The following is a 14,784-nucleotide window of genomic DNA, read 5'->3' as shown; positions in this document are numbered from 1 at the left end:
TCAGTGTCGTAATCATTTCTACAACTAATTACATGTCCGATACAGGCATGTCATAACATTTGGGCTGTCAACAACAAGAAATGTTCAAAGCAAAACAAAGACCGATACCAGTATATCCCGAAAGTGACAAAATAACATCGCTGGAAGTCAAAGCTAAATCTTTCAAAGGAAACCAATGTTTACGAAAATTCCCAAGGTATGACGTATTGCCCACGTGAGGGCGCATACAGGTGGTGTTGTTCTGTGACACTGACAGGTGCAAAATGAATGATTACAATTCACACGTGGCGGTTTGTTGTCATGTCAGTGCTGCATGCACATGTCACAATGAAAAGACCCTGTACTCAAGCCCGTCTCGCAAGTGTCGTCGCCATGTTGGGTCACTTTCTCCGGATGTTTTCATGGTTTTATCTCTGCTAATTTGTGACTGTGAGGTACTTGGTTCAGTGTGTCCGCCGTCAACTCGATTTTATTTACCCCTGAAAAACTGCAAGAAGTTCATGGCCTGGTCGTGAGTATTTAACAGGGATAGAATCGTATTACCAAGGTTGCGATCATGGCGATGTGCATTCACAAAGCGCGGGGTTTGCAATCGAATCAACGTACAATTTTCCTTAAACCGTAGATCTAAAATTTTCACATAATCCTATTTAAACATTTTGGATTTTGAGCATGTTAAGGAAGTGACAGTTAAGCTAGTGGTTTCTCACGTTCGTCATGTGCATTTTCCCATGTTGAATAACTTGAAGTGTTCAACATATTTAATTGGCCTGATCGAAGATCAATCTGATAATTGACAATTATTATGTACCAAAAACAGGGCTGATGGCTTTCAGGGACTTCATTCATCCTTGCAACATATCTCTCTCTCTGTTATTTTAGTCTCTATTGTATTGGAGTGATGATGTGAAGTAGTTTTCTACAGGAAATAATTAATGCTGGGTTCCTTTATTTTCAATAGGACCCAAAGAAATATTGATTGTGAAAAGAATGCAAAAGTCATATCCCTCACACCTTTTGTGACGGAAATGACAATTATTATATTACTTGGCTTTTGGAAGTATAATTACCTTTTCAAGTTGTTTACTTCAAATTATGGCAGTAGGTACATATTGAGAAATACACGGGGACATGCATTTTGAGGGGGTTTTGAGGGAGTATTGTAAAGAATGAGCATCTTGTCCATTATGTTAAAGAGTTTTTAACACTGCACATAATAGGAGTCGTGTTAAAGTTAATTTCACTACTCAAAAATCTAATTTTCATTCTATATTTTTTCGAATTATAGTGCCTTAAAGTGTCTGGACATGAAAGTAGACACTTGATACTGAAGAATGACCCATAGGCCCCTTTTTAATAAGAACTTGCTGGGAGTGTACATGCGGGGAGAAATTCATGATAAACTATCTCCAGCATTTAGGATAGAGATAAACCTACGAATGATTCTAGCGTAAGGTTGATGCATTGGCAGTTGTACTAGCTGTTTAACTTTGTTCACTATAGGGTGTCAGTGGGTACATTGAATTTTTTGAAAAGAAGCTGAAACAATTAGAAGCAGTAGGTGGAAATTAACAAAAATCCACTTTGACAAAAGATGTATATCATAAATTTAATTTAGCTAGTTAAACTGTGCACATTAATTTACTTGTGCTTTTAACAAATTCAATAAATATATAAAATCTGATATCAAAAAGTATTTTTGCCCTCTGCAGGCTGAGTGTAAACATTAAACTGAAATCCACAGGCAAAAGGGGAACTATGTATTGGTGGAGTGAGGAAATTATGGATGTGACATTTACACATTTAAACATTTAAAATAATAAACAAATATTCTAAATCGTATTTTTCCAAAAGTTTTAACAAAACTCAAATTTTAAAAACAGGAACCTATTTACGCTATCTTCCTTTGAGTTGAGCATGCATAACAAAAATAATCCAAACCTATTCAATTTGCTAAAAGCTAAGGAGAACTGCAGTACTAGATTACTTACAGGCTACGTGCTCATCTTTTTATTGTTTTCAATGACAGCCCTCTTTTTATTATGTTACTCATTTATTATTTGTTGTGTTGATCATGTTGGTCTGCACAATGGGCAGTCGTCAGTCTTTGTGAAAGGGCTTAACATTGAGATGGTTCTTTAAATGTTGCTAAACATTTACAAAATGAAACGTCACATCCTTAGAAGACATTGGAGGAGGAGGTCTAAGAAATTGGAGGAGGAAGGCAATTGGAGGTCTGTGGATTTTTGAGCTACTACGTACATGTAGAGGGTAACAGATGTCTCTGATGGTGATGCTGAAGTTTTGCAGAGTTATCGTCTGTTTGCTGACCTTCATTGCTAGACGGACAGAGCATGGATGTAGCTGCTTGATATTCATGATGATGGTGTCCCTTTTTGGTGAGTGCTGGATGTTCATTGATTTCCTGTAATTCTCCCCATCTGCCATGTGCTCTGTGTTTGTGCTGTCTGGCGTTGAGTTCTCTTGCTGGTGTACCCAGTGTACACCTTCTGCATTCGCAGGGGATGCATCAGGTTCGGTCTTGGAGGCTTGCTTGTCCTGTGGGCTATTGTGGATCTTGTAGGTGTGGAAGGCCCGGATACCTTTGTCATTTAGGAAGTACTGGATGTGATGAGAACTGCCTGTGTTGGGCTGTGTAATAGGCGGGGTGAGCCTAGTGGGTTCGACCTTGGGTGTAGGGGACCCTTTGGTAGGTGAAAGACTTTGGATCTTGCGTCTTGACTGGATGAGCCTTGAATCTGTTGTGTTGTAGTGCTGTCTTGACATGGTAAAGTTGTTGCCGGCCAGGATTGTGGTTGCTGATGCAGGCTTCCCGGACAAGGTTGCTCTTTGACTGGTGTTTGGATTTCCGGGTGCAGGAAGGATTGGTTGTCGATGTTGCCAGTCAGTGTCTGTCGGTCATCTCTAATAGACTCAGGGGTCGAGGGTGTTGTCAGACTGTTTTCAGACCTTAGCATCCGGGGATGAGATTCAAGGCGCCTGATCCTCACTGCGCCAGATGCTGCTGTAAATCCAGTTGAAGTCTTTCAGGACCTGCTGGAGGTCCCATGCTGTATGATGAAGTGATGAGAGTCTCATCCGTGTACTGAAGACAAACTCTTGGTCTCAGATCTACGAAGGCAGTACTCCTATATGAAGGCATTGACTAAAACTGGGGATAGAGTTGATCCTGTGGAAGTTCCAGAAGGCTGCTTGGACAACTGGCTGTTCATTGGAAGAAAGACAGCAGGATGTAGGTGGGTCGCAGATCATGAACCTGGTTTGGAGTGTGGGGCTTCATATTTCTGCAGGGCGTAGTCAAGTCGGAGTCCCCCTTGGCACCGAGGCATGAGTAGCCTGTGGGGATGGGAGTGAATATCTGGTAGCCTTCATCGGGGTTGACCATGGTGTAGTTGGGAACACTGTGAGGTTGCGCTCATGGTGTCATTGGGATCATCACCCTCACCATCCCCATCACCCCCACTGGCGGCCGCCACCACCCCCCTCACCCTCACCACCCCCCTCACTCTCACCACCACCATCACCATCACCTGCTGTGCTGCCGCGCCGCCGCCGTGCCGCCGCCGCGCTGCCGCCGCCGCCGCGCCGCCGCCGCCGCCGCCGCCGCGCCGCCGCCGCGCCGCCGCGCTGCCGCTGCTGCGAACACCTTTACTTGTGATCCCAACAAAGCCATGTGCAGCTTCAGTGGAGACTCCAGGTATTCATCACCAATCCCATGGGTGAGGCATGTCTCAAGGTCTCGGTCAGGAAACCTTCATGAAGACAAGCTGTGTGAGTGTGAAACCCTCTCTCTGGATTAGGTTTGTGATCTCCTACCCATCTACATCCTGCCGTCCTTCATCCAGTGGACAGGTCAATTCTTCAAGCAGTCAGCTGGAACTTCCACAGGATTAACCCCATCTCCAGTTCTGGCCAATATCATCATATAGTTCTGTACAGCTTTCGTGGATTTGAGAGCAACAGTTATCTTCAGTTTTATGAATGACACTTTCATCATTTTATCACACAGCACAGTACCTCCAGCAGTTCCTGAGACACTTCAGCTGGTTCACACACAGCAGCATCTGGCTCACCTTGGATCGAATCTTCTTCCTGGATATTGAGGCCTCCAGGCAGTCTGGCAGTATCCTCAGCCCTTTTGTCTATCAGAGAGCCACACATTGATAGGCATCTCCACAATCAATCTGTCCAGTGCCCTGGGATCTATTCATCAGTCATTGGCACCCTTGTCTGGCAATCCTTCATCGTTGACCACGATCCTCTCCTGCGACAACTTTGCTATGTCAAGGCAACAATCCAACACAACCGATTTGGGGTACATCAAGTTGAGACACTTGATCCAAAGTCTTTCACTGACTGAAGTGTTTCGTATACTCAAGGTCTACCCATCAGGTTCATCTGGCCCATTACACTTCCCTTCATAGGCAGCTCTTATTGCATTTAGTCCTTCCTGAATGACACTGGCATCTAGGTTTTCCATGCCTAACATGATCTGCAATAGCCTACAAGGATGAGTAAGACTCTGAGACCTAACCTGATGTAACACCTGTGAATACAGAAAGGTCTGCATTGGGTACATCGGTGAGGATCTTAGCGCTGGACTCCATGAACATAAGGCGCATGGTTCTTTGGGGAGATTGCAGGAAATTTTTGATAATTCAGCATTTTACCGATCGGTAGCACCTCATCATAAGTATTGAGTGCCGCAATCCTTGCCGAGTCTGAAAGGCCTTGGATGTCTGGCACAGGATTTTTCTGCAGGACATCAGTTCCATCATCAGTGATATCTGGAGTCCTTTGCTGTGCTAGCATCTCAATATTCCACAGGCCTCCAATACTCACTCCACCAATAGTTAACATCTAGTTCCCCTTTTAGCTTGTCTGTGGGTGTCTGTCCTCAAAACTCAGCTCTGTAAGTAACATTCATGTACATGTACTCACTTGACATTCTATAGTGAACAAAAATTGCCCTTTCTTGCCTTATGTTAATTGTCCTGTCTTGCCTGCCACTTTCTTGCCTAAAGTGCCAATATTTGCCTAAAGTGCCAATTAATTCTTACCTAAAGTGCCAACTATTTCTTGCCAAAAGTGCCAACTATTTCTTGCCAAAAGTGCCAATTAATTCTTGCCTAAATTGCCAATTAATTCTTGCCTAAAGTGCCAATCCTTGTCTAAAGTGCCATCTCTTGCCTAAAGTGCCATCTCTAGCCTCAAATGCCATCTCTTGCCTCAAATGCCATCTCTTGCATCAAGTGCCATCTCTCGCCTAAAGTGCCATCTCTCCCCTAAAGTGCTAACTCTTGCCTCAAGTGCCAATTCTCGCCTAAAGTGCAAATTAATTCTTGCCTAAAGTGATAATTCTTGCCATCTTGTCTAATGTCTCTAGGCCTATTGCCATCACTTGCCATAATTACATCCCTTCTTTACCGATACTGTCCTACGTGCAAAATGTTGTTCTAATCAAAGCTGCCATGCATCAACCCTCCTTGCCAGGCATGTACACTCCCATTCTAGACACACAATTCTAGTTCTAACCTCAGTTAGTTGCCTTCAACTTCAAGTCAATGGCTGGATTGAAGGTCTAGTTTATTAGGTTTTTTTAGGTTAAGATTAATTCAAAGTAATCCCTTGCTAATTTGTTTAGTCATACAGAAAATTGGGTAAAAGTTCACACTGAAAGCCACAGCCCTTTACGTTGTTTTATTTCAATTAATTGTACTGGATGCTAGTATTGCTGTTGCAAGCAGGTCATCACCCACATTAGGTAAATCATGCAAAGCCAAACCATTGGCACCAGTTGTCTTTTATGTGGACGACCACACAAGTAATGTACTTGCATGCATATGGTGAGTAACCACTTAATTTTGTCACTTCCTTTGAAAAACATGTTCACCAGAGCCCTTGAATGAGAAATTGTTTGAAACAAAATAAAAAAACAAAAACAAGACTATGAAACCCCCCTCCCCCAAAACACCCCTACCCTTATCCTAACCAATGACTTTGTGACTCAGCATGGCAACACTTGTTAAATCTTTGATACTTGATAAAAAATTACTTCTACTTTTTAAATACATTCAACGTTTTCAATCCTTTTTTGTTATAACTTCAAATTCGTGTTACTTTTTATTGTTGATTCTTTTTGATAGGCAATTTGTTGGTGTCATTTGACATTTCTTGATATTTTAAAGAATTTGGGGTCAGAGAAGGCAAACCCATCTACATGTAACAAGGATTATGGTGTTTTCACTAGCTTATTTATTGAGTGTGAGTGTTGCCTCAAGTAGGCCTACTCAAGTCTAAGCTTTGGGCTTGTCCACGTAGTAAGTGCGAGGGCATAAATGTCGAAACCAAATCATGATTTCTGATTTAAATATTTTTTTGGTATTTCCATCAGTTTTTTTACAAAAAACTTGAACACCTTTGAATCTCCTGCTTTTGTCTGTTGATGGAATGGACTGTCACACACAGTGCCTATAAACAAGATCTGACTGTTGGTGACTAGCCTGTGTAAAAGGCATGGCAGGGGAAAAGAATTGAAATTTTGACTGTCTGTGACCGATCAAACAAAAGTTAGTGTTGAAGTCTACTTAACAGTAATGACCGAATTTAAATAATTGTCAGCAGTTTATTACTTTACTTTGTTTTACGTTTTATTTTGGTATTAAAAATCAAGAAAAACCAAATTAAACTATAGTCAAAATTCAGGCATGCAACTTTTCCTCGGATCTGCTGATTTCCTTGTTTTTAACTTTTCCTGAATGCTATTACAAATTGAAAATACCATACAAAGTCTCGTGTGGTTTTGGAGTTTCTTTTTTTTCCCTAAAATGCCAGTTGCATGCCTGAAAACAGTAAATGTACATGAGCATTTGAATAATCATTATCATTAGAAAAAAAGTTTCCAAATATCTTTTGATAAAACACTGAGGCACACAGTATTTCAAAAGGGTTTGTTTGACTTTTTAGAAATGATTCAGTACAATGTTAGGCTGTAACATGATTTATTTCAATTGATTATTTTGCTTGAAAAATATTCCTGAACTAGCAATTTGCTCCCTATGTTCCTCCAGTTACATGAATTAGGAAACTAGTATTTTTAAGTTGGTCACCAGTAATCCTCACCGTTTAGAGAAAAAATATCCCCATCTATAGGCAAGAAAACTGAATGAGTCAGTGGACAATGCAGTAAAGAGACAGTGACAGCAGTTACTAGATTCAACACATTTATTAATAATGAACGCTAAAAAAACGATAGGTGAAATCCTAGCAGCCTGGGTAGGAAATGGACTCACGCTTCGATTGCATGCCTATACAGTATGTGCTTATACACTAGTTTGAGTCAATGCAGTGCTCGCTATGCAGCGCATCCAAGCCACGCATTAAATAATGAAAATATGTAGTCAAGGCCCAACCAATAAGCATGTCGGCTCGTCACACTGATATGGCGGTGCAGTCTGGACCTCCAGCTGTACACAGTGCAGCGTATGACTCGTAGCTGTCACAGTTACCCTTTTGTTTTAGGGACTGTGGCTGGAAAGATAAAATGATTAGATTGCAAACACCAAATAATCACAACAATGGACAAGATCAGTTCTATTTACACAATTATTATTTACAATTTAATTTATAAGTTCACTTCTTCTTGCAGTATTTACAATATTTCTCCTTAAGTCATAAAAAGGATTATAAATTTCTCTTAAGTCATAAAATGGATGATTAATGCGGAAAACAACAAAAATATCTCACAAAATAAACTATAAGTATTCTTTCTTCTCAGTTTTAAACTCTTAACTTGAAACACAACTCAACCAAAAAAATAGTAATTAAAGGAATATCTGTTTTTACTTTCTGAACAAATTAAACTCAAACAAGAACGCTAGGTGTGGATACTTTCAAAACCACTTCTACGTTTGTCCACTAAGTCATAAAAAAAGCAATGTATACTAACTATGGATGTTTTCCAAAGGATCTATTAAAAAACAACAATGACCAGTTAACTACTACTTCCAAATTCAATTTCCAGTCAAATTTGCCCAAAAAAAATACCTCTTCAATTTATAAATCACAAAAAAACATGTCTTGTAAATCAAGATGATCAAACAAATCTATCTAAATAGATTTCAATAACAATTAAATGTTATTGCAAATAATAAGAAATAATACAGTTCACCGTATTTTAAAACTTTGGTGTTCTGCTGCTGATTTCAGCCTCTCAGTGGTGTTACACTAGAGATGACAGCCCTTCCGGTGTCCTCTGTCGTCTCTGCGACTCTACCTCAAACTCGACGGTTGCTACTGCATTAATCCACGTCTTGAGCATCCCGGCTCATCAACCATCTACCTCAAATTTGCACCTCAGGCTACAGGCTACAAGGGCCAAGGGCCATGGTTTCCTTGTCATTCACGATCTTGGATTCGCTGATCCAGCCGCTCTTGGTCTCAGCTCCACACCACTATTTGCCCTTAAGCAGTCTGTAATATCTGCTTCTGCAAGTTGCAGCAAATGCGGCAGCTATACCGGCTTGCAAGAAAGCGCGCGGCTCAGAGGATCAAAGCATGACATCCATGTCTATCAAAAATCAAATGTGCTCTGCTGTGGCACACCCAAAAATCTCTCTTATACCAGCAATCACTGCAAACCAACCGTGATACCTAACATTACTCTTCATTCATTACAACCTCAAGGAATTCAAACACAAAGATTGAGGAAGAATTGGATAAGCTTATTCAATTAAACACAAAAGGCATTACATGCTATTGGTATGGGTAACACAAAGGAAGAGAATTCTACTGCTCCTGTCAGTCCTGTATTGTTAAACAAAATAGTAGGTTAATTACATGTTGGCAAAGAAATCCATGGCCCTGTGTAAATAAGAGTCAGAAGTTAATGAATAAACATGAAGAAGTCTACAAGCACATTGGAAATATATAAAACACTTCAAATTTAAGGGGAATTCTGACAGTAGCAAAGTGTAGTGTAGACTTACCATCGGGTAAACTGTTCGTGTGCTCCGTGCCTTGGCTAGCAACAGACTGATGTGCTGCGCCTCTTCATGCAAGTATGCCCTCAACGAAAGCGCACTATGCAACTGTTCACGTGACGTGCTTCATAGCAACACTCGTAGCGATGTATGATTTGCATTACAATGGGCCCTCTTTAATTAAGCCAGGGTGTCCCGACCTGAAAGCTTATACACAATAACTCACAAATTACATTAATAAAAAATAACAATTTTGCCAACATGAAAAGTTACCTCTTGTTAACTGTGGTACTGGAGATGTCTTACAGTTCAATTTGTTTTAATTAAGAGAATACTTTAAAGAACAGTTTCATAACAATTTAAGAACCATTTAAGAACCTTTTCCAAACAAGTTAAGAATGATTTTAGAATATTTTAAGAGCACTTTAATAACACTTTTAAATTATGGGACGTCTCTAATGGGAGCAGTACTCAGAAAGAATAATTTGGGACCTAATGGTTCATTTCTTCTTAAGCTTGGCATTGAAGATGATGTCAAACATCCACATCCTTTTCTGATCTTGGTTGCTATGCGGGACTGAAACTTGGTGACGATGAACGTTTTTGTCATCTTGGTAGCAGTCCAGCTCAATGTCTCCTCAAGATCGATGTCTGGCACCAGCTCACTCGAACTGGTCCCAGTTGGACCAGTAAGTTTTTGATGCTGGACCATTTATTGATACAGCACTCTGATATGGTCGACTGCTGCGTTTTTCTCCTTCAGAACCCAGGTTATGGTGTCGTTCTTTAGTTGGGCCTCACTTGTTTTGATTGGTTCTGCATGTAGAGATCCTGCCTGCATGGCTTCTTCTACAGGTGACTTGGCCCTAGAGGTGTTGCGTTCGATGCTTGAGGAAGCTGGACAACAGCTAGCAATTTACGCCTTGTTACACAGTAATTAGGTTTGGGTTTGGACGGGGTCTACCCGATGTTCCCCAATACCTGTTCCCCAATACCTATATATGTTCCCCAAAATCCTCAGGGTTAGGCTTAGGGTTAGGGGTAGGTTTAGATGGTTAGGGTTGGATGGTTACGTTTAGATGGTTAGGTTTAGATGGTTAGGGTTAGATGGTTAGGGTTTAGGTTAGGGTTAGATGCTTAGGGTTAGATGCTTAGGGTTAGATGCTTAGGGTTAGATGCTTAGGGTTAGATGCTTAGGGTTAGATTCTTAGGGTTACATGCAGATGCTTCCAGGGTCAGGGTTGTGGAACATGTAGGTATTGGGCAACACAGGTAGGCACCTGGTTCGGACAATGCCAGACTTGCATAGGCGATAACTCTTTGTTTCCCTTCCTAAACTTGCGAGAGAACTCACTGATCCGATCCCTGCTGGCATCAGATCGAGTATGTATTGGCCCTCCAATTGAGGGTAACCCAGGGTAGGGGCCTCCTGCAATCCTGTCTTGAGGGTGTTGAAAGAGCTGTCACACTACTCGTCCCATATGAAATCACGATTCTTCTTGGTTAAACAGTGTACGTAGTGGCCGTGCTTGTAGTGAGTGTATCTCGTTCTTCCAGTAGGAAGAAGACTTTGAAAAGTTCCTCACAAAGGTTTGAATGGTCTTTGTATGTTTGAAGGGTTTGTTTTGCATGAGGTATGCAATTCTCATTCGTCTTTGGTAGTGGTTTGGCCAGAGTGGGAACAAAGTTTAAATCTTTACTCAGGGCTGTTTTCTCTGATGTGGAGATGGATAGCTTATGATAGGTTGAATATAACGTGTTCATTGTTTTTGTTTTTGGCCAAATAAGCTCGGGATTGGGTTTATTTACTCGGTGGAGTTCCATGTGAACTTTACAAGGAAGCTTGAAATATTTGAAATGATATGTATTGTAGGTTGTGTTTCCAGATGTCGAAGGAGTTGACAGTTTTATTCTTGTCCAAACACCATTGTTTTGGTGCTCGATGTGAACTGGCAATGGTGATTGGAAGGGTAAGGACACTCTTGTTGGTAAAAACTGAAAGTTAGTGTTATTACGCAGCTGTAGTATCAGCTGGCTAGCTGTTCACCTGTTTGTGAATGATGCACCGGGTCGGAAGTCCAAATGTAGCACTCAAAGTCGGCGGTTTGTTGTGACCAGTCCTTTTATGAGCTGAAAAGTGCATGGAAATGTTTCCAACGTTGCCACCATGCCACTATAGTAGTTGAATGGGGGATACCACATGAATGAATCACCATTGCAGGCCTGCACCAGAGACGGATACTAATACATGTACTGTTGAAAAGTGTTATTTAGCTAAATCATATTTTTGTTGTGTGATTTATATCTTGCAGACACTTTGCTTCCACAATTTAAGTCTTTACAATTTGCAATAATTAGGTTTTGCCCTTCACCGACATATAACCACTGTCTACTCGGTGTGTTACACCCGAGTAAAAGTTAAACAACCTCACGTGCTTGGTGGTCGAGTGGTAAGACGTCTGCTCAACAAAGCAGAAGGTTGTGGGTTCGATTCCCACCCGAGTGCTTTTGCTGACTTTCACTCGGGTTGAACACACTGAGTATACAGTGTTTGTACGTCGATGAAGGACAAAACCTAATATTGATGCAAATTCTATCTTATGAATAGTCTTTGCTACTTGATATGAACACTCCCCGATAGAAACGATACATGACACTCATTTGAAAATCCTCTGTACAGGCCTGGCATATCTTTTAAAAGTAAAGGCCTCAGATGCAGATGCTTCCAGGGATAGGGTTGTGGAACATGTAGGTATTGGGCAACATAGGTAGGCACCTGGTTCGGACAATGCCAGACTTGCATAGGTGATAACTCTTTCTTTCCCTTCCTAAATTTGCGAGAGAACTGACTGATCCCATCCCTGCTGGCATCAGATCGAGTATGTATTGGCCCTCCAGTTGAGAGTAACCCAGGATAGTGACCTCCTGCAATCCTGTCTTGAGGGTGTTGAAAGAGCTGTCACACTACTCGTCCCATATGAAATCACGATTCTTCTTGGTTAAACAGTGAACGTAGTGGCCGAAGGGGGGATACCACATGTTGAATGGGGGATACCACATGAATGAATCACGGTCAAGTACCTCCCTCTCTCTTCAGTCCGATGGCGCAATTTGCGCTCAGTGGCCATTACTAGTCTACGCCAACAATCTTGATCCACTGCTGATCTTGATGCTGCTGCAAGTCCCTGTCTGGTCCACTGCTTTATGTTGGTTCCATGATGTTGTTGGATGACGTCTCTTCCCATAGACCAATCCCTGGATTATTTCTTTGTCGATTCCTTCGCGGCGCATGACGTGGCCAAAGAAATGCATCTTCCGCACAGCCATCTGTTGTCTCAGCATCAACTCACTCCCTGTGGTATCCAATACCCAGCGGTTGGTCCTCCTCTCCATCCACGACACTCGGAGAACGCGTCTGTATGCCCAGAACTGCCCTTGGACTCACAACCATAGGAAGCTATAGCTATAAATAGTGACACACACATGTTACAATAACAATATAATAATATAAAGGACATCAATACAGTGAAATAGTAAATTATAAGAACTATGCACAGAAGATACATGTGCCACAATATTGCACTATAATACAAAACAAAACAAGAAAAAAAAACATGTTCACATCACAAAATCACCACATTCTTGATAAAGTAAAATTTACTGAAAGAACAGAACAAGGATTAAAAATGACGGGCCTGGTGTGCTATTACCCCGATTTGAGTCTATGCAGCACTCTGTTCCCTGGCTAGCAACAGACTAATGCGCAACGCCTCTTTTTCCCACAAGTACGCCCTCAATGATCGTGCGCTACCAAACTGAAAAGGTGACGCGCTTCATAGCAGCACTTCACATGCTTTATAGTTGTCAACTCTAATATGTCGGAATCTACATGTATACTGTATACTCACCAGCTTAACTTTGCAAATAAAAAAAATGGATGTAAAAATTTCGTTGGAATAATTCCTTTGGCAATGAAGGGGGGGGGGTAATGTTACTGCAAAAATAGATTTAACATTAATGCCACCATACTCTGTGTGCCTCAGTGTTTCATCAAAATGTAATTTGGAAACTGTTCTCTGATTATTTCATTTAAACACGATATAGACCTACCTTGACAAATAAAAATGGTAATCTAATTCTTCTCACATATGGATCATGTGCCAACTTTCTAACCATAAATATTTTACTTTCTTCAATTACCGACTATCAAAAACCATTGAAAATACCAGTAAAATGTGAAATTATTCTTTTAAATTAGAAAACTCTGGAAATGTTTGAATAATATAGTACTCAAGTTATTACTCGTACGCATATATGTTATTGATAATTCATAGCATAATATGGTAATATTTATTGTCCTTTCATAGTCAACTTGAATATGTCCGAGTCAATACTTTATACTCATCAGCTTAACTTTGAAAGTTTAGTTGCATGTGAATATTGCATGGGAATAATACTGAAGGTAATGATGAAGGATTAACGCTACTGCGAGCATTGATTAGATGAGATCAATATGCCACCATACTCTTTGAAAATATATTAAAAATGGCATTTTACTATATTAGAGTATTGGTATACAGAACAGGTCTTAATATATACATGTAGGACACTTAAGTTGGGATTTGCTTTCTCTGACGATCAAATTGCTTGAGAGTCAACAAATTCAAATCAATGTTGACTCCAATGAAACTTCAGCATAGTGCCAAACGCCCAATTGAATGTCAGTTGGAAGACCACCTTACCACTGGCCAGTTGTTTGGTGGTTGCTATATTATTTTACAAGGGCACACTAATCAGTATTCACAGCCTTTTACAATCCCACAAGGACAAGCAGGACCTGAAGTGCAGACTTGGAGAATCTGCTGCGAATGTGGTGAAGTGCAAGACATCACCTACGGGACTCGGTGAATAAAGATCGCTTGGCAAATATGGGATAGTGATAAACTGCCCAACCTGGCACCAGCAAGGATCTATTGGCAGCAAGCTGACACTGGTTCCTATGGCTGAGCCACCACTAAGATATCGACATCTGGTGGTGACATGTTTTAGCCCATCCTCACTGGACAGTCCGATGGGTCACCTATACCCAAGGACTCGGCACCCATAGCAATGTGTCCCCACTTTAGCAAGCCTACGGGTCTTCTATACCCATGGCATCTTACTCCTGTGCTGGGCCCAGGGACAATAGACCTGCTTCATTTACCTTCACTGGAGGAGCAGTAATGATTGCCTGTACTCTGTGAGGAGCATCTCCATAGCCAAGGAGTCAGGAGTCATCCAGCCCTCAAGGATAGCCCCAGCTTCTCTCGTCTCATTAGCATCTCCTGTCACTGATGATGCACAGAATGGAGACCAGGAGTCATGGAAACACGAGCTCGTCCCAATTGCAGTTGCTAGGTAAGACTGTGCCATACTTTTTAATCATTCTTAAAAGAAAATATCTCAAAAGAAAAATGTGTAATTCCCATGGTGAAAACTTATCTGAATAATACAGTGCTTGTTGGCCTCTACTTTTGAATGCCCTCATATAAAGTTGTTTTTGTCCTGTGGATTAATTGTCTTGGTCCTGTGGATTACTTGTCGTGACTTTAAAACATTGCAAATCACAATACGCATCTAGTCAATATCTATGTTCGTTCATTTTCCTGCCAACTAAGTTGGCATGTAAACAGTGAAAACATGATATTTTTTCCATCGTAAACTATGTACCTTTCCACCCAGCACTTTGTCCAGTCTGGAAGCTGGCTGCCCTTATATGCTTGTACCTCTTTCCTGTTTGAAT

The sequence above is a fragment of the Patiria miniata genome, unplaced genomic scaffold (assembly GCF_015706575.1).
Source record: "Patiria miniata isolate m_02_andy unplaced genomic scaffold, ASM1570657v1 HiC_scaffold_6, whole genome shotgun sequence".
NCBI classification, from domain to species: domain Eukaryota; kingdom Metazoa; phylum Echinodermata; class Asteroidea; order Valvatida; family Asterinidae; genus Patiria; species Patiria miniata.
Note: the sequence above shows the minus strand (reverse complement) of the source record.